Below are 6947 nucleotides of genomic sequence, written 5' to 3'. Positions count from 1 at the left end.
CCACAGGATGACGATGCCACCACCATTCTTTAGGGTGAGGATGGTATACTCAAGCTCTTGTTTTAGCATGTTTACATTTTTTATAACAAGGCTCTTTGAACTCTTTGAAGCCCAGATTCCAGAAGAGGAAACTGATCATTTTATAAGGCCAATGACGCCTGCTGGGTAGCATTTTCTCAAAAGTAATCAATTGGCAAAGCACAAACTGTTGCCCCATGCTAGAAGTTTTTAACTAACAAGGTACAGAATTATCTTATCAAACTGTCAGTGGCTCTGGGTTATTAGCCTGTTTGTCACTGTAGAAAATTTCCTTGCCACTTCCAACCTCCAAGCAATCTGCGAGGCCTGGTTCTATGTCTGTGTATGTGCCTCAAGCTATTAGACGTGGACCACAGAGAAGCAACAGAAGGAGTATCGACTGGACAAATCCCTGTATTGACCCCCTATAGCTATAGCATCTGCTGTTTTCTACTTTGGCCACAGACCTGACTATCTATGTCAAAGACAAAAATAGGTCCAACGAGAAGGTCAGCATGGCATTACATCACTTGGCAATGAATTAGAAAAAAACCTGAGTGGGTCCAAAGTTTGTGTAATTCATATTAAAAAAGGGATTGTTCAGGTTAAGTTAGGAGATTGTTGGCTGACATTATCATTCTTACATTAGTTTTGTGGGCTGCAGGTTTTTGCTTCTATGTTTAGTGAATGCATCAATTTTTGTTTGCATTTTTTAAATTAAGTATCGGTATATACTTCTATTTTAAGAGACTGCTGTGTTTTTCATTGTTTTTTTTGGTGTTTGCGTGTTTTGGAGTTTGCATCATTGCAGGTGTCTGCGGCTCATTTTGCAGTTTGCTGTACTTTTTCACCTGTTTGCAGTTTGTTTCCATTTTGCTTGCAGTGTTTTTCTATTGCATTTGTTTTTTGTTCTTGCATGTCTTGGAGTTTGCGTAACACCTGTTTTTTCAGCTTGTTTTGTCATTTACAGCGTGTTGGCCATGGTAAGAACCAAACATGGAGAAGCAGCATTTATTTCCTATGCTCTACTGATCTGGAACAAACTCCCAGAAGACTGTAAAAGTGCAGAAAGCCTGAGTTCTTTTAAGCAAAGTTAAAATCCCATTTGTTTAGAGCTGCCTTTGATTGTTGAGTTAAATGTTAACAGAGTTATCGTTAGTTCAAGTTTTAGGTCCAACTATTGTATTTGCTTTTATCATATTTTTATCTTTACTTGCTTTTATTCTGATTTTATTTTCATTTAATTCAGTTTTACTGTTACTGTACTCGGCTGCTCAGTGGAGCAGTGGATAGCACTGCTGCCTTGCAGCAAGAAGATCTGGATTCCTGGCCTTGCTCTTTCTGCATGGAGTTTGCATGTTCTCCCTGAGCATGCATGAGTTCTCTCTGGGTACTACGGCTTCCTCCCACAGTTCAAAAACCTGACTGTTAGGTTAATTGGCTTCTCTAAATTCTCCTTAGGTGTGAGTGTTAATTGCTGTTTGTCTCTGTGTTTCCGTGTGATGGACTGGTGACCTATCCAGGGTGTACCCTGTGTCTCGTCCATAGACAGCTGGAGATAGGCACCAGCACCCCTCCCAATAATTTACACCTTTAGGTGTAAATTACACCTATGCCATGGTGTATTTTTTCCCCCTTTCTACATCAGGAATAACATTATTATGATTGTGAAAATCATTCTTGTGACCCCTCTTTGGGGCCAAAAGAGGGGTTAGAGTGTGAAGCCTGTGTGAATTTTGCTGATATTAACCACTTTTGCTGCCTTTTTAACTGAACATTAGCTGAAACTCGTGTCTTTTCTCTTTTATTGCTTAGTTTGTAATGAAGAGGTAAACGGTTTGTGTTACATTCAGTTTTTGAACAAGATTTCAAGAAAAAAGAGCAAGGAGCCGCATTACCCACGTTCTGTGAATGTCAGCGAACGCCCCACAGAGACGCCGTTGTCTCTTTAATAAAAAGTTCAACGTCCAACAAAGTGTGCTAGGCTCCAAAATGGATCTGAAAGAGTTGGCTGTGAACGCGTTGGCCCAGAATAAGAAAGCGTCTCTTCTGGTCGGCGCAGCCGGAGCTGCTCTTCTGGGATTTGGACTCGGATATAAATACATGCGGAAGCCAGAAAAAGCCGTTCGTGTGGGCGTAGTGTCGCAGATCCTCATCTACCCTCTCAAGTCGGGCAAAGCGGTGCCTGTGAGTGTTGCAGAATGCCAGAGATTGGGCCTAAAAGCTGGAGAGCTGCAGGATCGGTGAGTGCTACAAAACAAGCGCGTTTCATCTGTCAGTGATGTCCAGATCAGCTGTCATGGATTTACTCTCATGATCCCACATAACCTGCAATACAAGCCCTCATTAGAAAACATTGCTGGAAAAATATCGGAAATATTTAATAGTAGACATGGGCAAACTTCATGGACTTTAAACTGTTCTAGAGGTTAGAAAGTTATTCCTTTCATTTGTACAAAATAATATGAAACACCACTATAAGGTTGTTAGAATCCGAATCAGAATTTACAGCCTGGATTATTTTCCCCCTCATTTTGTCACATTGATAACGGAGTATTTTTATTGAGATTAAGTGGAAAATATGTGCTTTAAAAAAAGAGTTTAGGAAATTGGGAAAATCAGTTTCCAGTTTAAGAGCAAGAAAAAATGCACATGTTTAACAGCAATATTCTGGACAGGCTGTTATATAATCAGTCCCACCTCCTTGGCTTTTGTACAGAAGAGGATTAGGGCCACTGAAAAAATAAAAAAAGTTAACTGATTTTAAAATGTTATTTCAGTTTAAGATGGAAAAAAATAAGGTCAGAATTCTGACTTTAATCTCTAAATTCTGACTTTAATCTTGGAATTCTGACCTTAATGTCAGNTTTTTCTCTTACAACCCTTGGCCATTTTTAAAGAACCGCGATGAGAAAGGCGAGCTTCAATGACTGGCTGAAACTGTAGCTCACACATATATGCCTGAAAGTGTGCATCGGCACAAAAAGATAGCTAACTGGAAATGAGCACGTAGGACAGCCTTACATAAACATATCACCAGAATGACAATTAGAAAGACCACTTATTTTAATGATTCACCCGGGAAAAGAACATCCTCTATTATACCTTTAAGTGCCACGTAGTGTGTAGTGCGAGAGGACCATTCAGCCCTTAAATAATGAGTCTGCATCAGTGCAGGCTTGCTGGAATTCGGCAGCAGGTGTAACAGTGGCCTGGTGGCGAAGGAAACACCTTCATTTTAATGTAAGTTCCAGCAGTTTGCTGCAACTACTTCACAACTCGGGAACCTAAAAATGGTTGTCATGCTTTAATGGCTGAATACATTTTTCCTGATGTTCTGATTTACTTTACAGAAGATAAAAAACATATAAGCAATTCATAAAACTAGAACAAAATTTTATTCAAGAATGTAAAGAAATCCAATTTAATCCTGACTTCTGTATGACCTTTTAATCTTTCACATTGTTGTGGTACATTTAAGATGTAAAAGGATGCAGTTAACTCTTAACCATGACTGTGAGTTGTAATTGTACAATTTTAGCATTTCCATGCTGTTCATCAATATGTGCCATGGATGAAAATAGTGCTGAATGTATAGAAACGACCATTAGGGCCCAGATGGTTTCCCCATGGGAGTATTGACTGAAATCCAGATTTGGACAACCTGCAGCAGGTTAGTCACGAGCCTAAACGTGGCAGCGTTTCAATATGTTTGCGTGTCACAATCAGCTCCTTATCATATGGACTAAGATGGGGTAGCCCTTAAACCATTGCAGAATGTCTCAAACCAATAAATTAGTATGGGAGAGTGGGCGCTGTTGAATGAGGTTTTACCAGCCAGAGATTTGAATGTCAAACCGAAACTTACTTTAATTTTAGGATTAAAACTCTTTTTACATGCGAACCTGTTAGATCATCGGTTTTATTACGGTATCTTATTACCAATTTATTTTATTATTACTGTATATTTGAGATGAAAAATAAACATCATATTTAAAATGTAGGAAACTTTGTGCAGCCATGTCCTCACAAGCCAAACTTTCTAACATTACTGTCTTTGTTTCATGACAGCAGTGTGTTAGATCTAAGGCATAAATCCTCCAGAAACACCATTGTCTAGCCTTCCCTTGGTTTGTGCGTGTGTGTGTGTGTATGGGGGGGCTTACCTTCTTCATTAAAGGACCACTCAGTGTATATTTGAACCAAAAGAGTGACAGCATTATAGGTTCAGGAAAGCATCAGTTTTTGGCTCAGAAGTATTTGTCTGCTATAAATAGGACAGAGTTCATGTCCTCAGATAGTCTGCTTTGCTGTCCTGCATACTAAAAACAGAAAAATTGTAGAATAATAGTCAGAAGGAACATTTGATTTGATATTAAATCTAAAATCTTGCACATCTATGCCCTATTTCGCTCTGTGACTATGTAAGAACAGCAGTAGGTCGCAGTCATCCTTCGTCCTGATACAGAAGAACATCCTGGACAAGTTATTGCTGGATGTTGTTTAGATCAAAGGTTCCAAAACTTTTCAATGTCTGGCCTACAAGATAGTACCAGAGTCGACTAATGATTGAATACTGGTTGAGAATACAACATTCAGAGTTGTTTAAAGTACTCAAAGTGTTAACTTAGTAAAATAAAAATTATCCTAAAAACAATTACTTTGATAGAAAGTTGAATACAATTCTGAGAACTGTTCATTTAATTAGGAATGTAAAAGATATTTACTGAGTATTTTAGAACATTGTCACGGTCTTGGTTCTGTTATGTTTTCTTCTGAGTGTTCAGTTTTACTTTGCTCCATGTTTTCTAGTTTTAGAGGTTTAATTCTTATTTTCTTGTCTTTTCTGGTTATTTTCTGTTTTTTATTTGTTGCCCTCTGCTGCCCTCTTGTGTTCTCCTTTTCCTTGCTCCTTTCCTGTTCTGCTCTGTTCACACCTGCTCCCAATCTACTCGTTAGTCCTCTCTTTGTTTCAGTCTCCCGTAAATAGACTCTCTGTTCAGTTCCTTAGTGCTGGTTCCACGTCAAACTTCGACCTACACCGTCTTCCAGTGTCTTACCTGGTCATGATTGTTTTCCCCTGATGTTCCCTTGGTTTCTGGTTTGTTTAGCTTTTTTCTTGTTAGATTTTTTGGGGGGGGATTTTTGGATTCCTGCCTCAATTGTTTGATTATCTTGCATTAAATCTACAAAAACTCACCTCTGCCTCCCTGCCTCTGCATATAGGCCCACAAACCTCAACCATATCCTGACATACATAAAAAGAAGCAAGACTGTCCTAGACTAGCCCTAAGAAAACCTGGCATTCAAACAGCACTTTCCATAACAACTCAGAATAACACAAAAGACATTGTGTGGAAAGACATTCATCATCAACTGTGCAGTCTGAATCAGAAAACTAAACAAACCTTCTGTAAAAATACAACAAAATGTATCTCAAAGTGCATTGTGTCAAATAACCTAGAAGCTTAACAAAAGATATTTGTCATCACTTTACCACCAATGGTGGTAGAGTGGGTAGGGTTTATTATTTACTTGGGATTATGAGCTTTATTGACAATATTAAGAATAAAATGTAGACATATAAATGCAGTTCTCACCTCTCTTTAGAAATAAAGGAAATGAATGCTTCTTTTCTAAAGAGGCATACTAAAAAAAAAGGAAAAAAATATTACTTAGAAAACATGTATGGTGCATTATCACAACAGATGGTAAGGAAAGTGGACTATAACATCCACATAAAAAAATCCTTTCATAATTGTTTCTGTTCATATTTTACTTTTAAGAATTATTAAGTAAACATTTAAAAATAAGTTTGAAATATTTTTATAAGTCTTACTTTAGAAAAATACTCAGTAAAATACTAGATCTTCCAGAAAGTAATATGGCACTGCAACAAAGTAAATGTAGTTAGTTCTACAAAAAGTAAACCACCACCACAGGTGAAACCAATATTACAAACAAAATCAACAACCGAAGTGGTTGTTTTTCATTTTATTTTTATTTTTTAAAGGATGCTTTATAATCGTTAAGCACTTTTGTTTAGTTTAATTTCTTAAAACCCTAACTGGTTGATCAAGGACCCTAAATGAGCCCAGGCTTGTGTGACCCCAAGCTTAGTAATCAAACACACGGCGAGGAAGTATTTTGACCCACATGCAGAATGACACTCAGGAGACCAGAAACATTTTGAACAGAGTTTATCAAATTAACAAATTTCACAAAGGGGTTCTCAGGAATGGGGAAGGCTCTCTGAAGTGAAGGGTTCTGGAAGAATGATTATGGGTGTCTGAATTCGTTGAGGGATGTGATCTTAGTAAAGCAGGGGAAAGTACCCCTGGGGGAAACGGTACGAGTCAGGAGGAGAGAGTTGTGCGGTGAATCAAAATGCAGAGAGAGGGAGCTGGTGGTTTTGGAGGGATAACAGATGAGGGAAAAAGGCTGAGATCCTGGTTTAGAAACAAATCCTGAAGCAGGAGCAGCTGGAGACAAAAAAAAATGTTCTGGATTCCAGCAGGAAGTTCCAACAGTAGGGAGAAACCCCCAGCTATACGTAGGTACCGCTTTGGTCGAAACAAAGGGTAAGAATGATCAGCAACCAGATCCTAGATCCAGATAATCAGGCACAGGAAAACACACACACAAAAAAAACATATACCCAGAGATACCCAGAATTAAGCATTTAGATGGTTTGATCCTCTACCAATGTGAGTCATAAAAGTTAACTCAACCAGGTCCAAGCTCAGCAGACTATTGGTGTGAAAGCAGAGAGCAGCTGAGCCAAGACACTGTCTCAAACTCTGTTATAAACAACTGTAGGGTATATTGAAGGTCATTGGTTGTAGTTGCAAACAGAATCATGTTGAAACATAATTTACTTTACTATTTTCCATCGTCACCATAAACTCAGTCAGAGAGAATTAGCTTTC

Source organism: Cyprinodon variegatus, unplaced genomic scaffold (assembly GCF_000732505.1).
Source record: "Cyprinodon variegatus isolate N-32 unplaced genomic scaffold, C_variegatus-1.0 Scaffold650, whole genome shotgun sequence".
Classification (NCBI taxonomy): Eukaryota; Metazoa; Chordata; class Actinopteri; order Cyprinodontiformes; family Cyprinodontidae; genus Cyprinodon; species Cyprinodon variegatus.
This window is presented reverse-complemented; position numbering follows the sequence as displayed.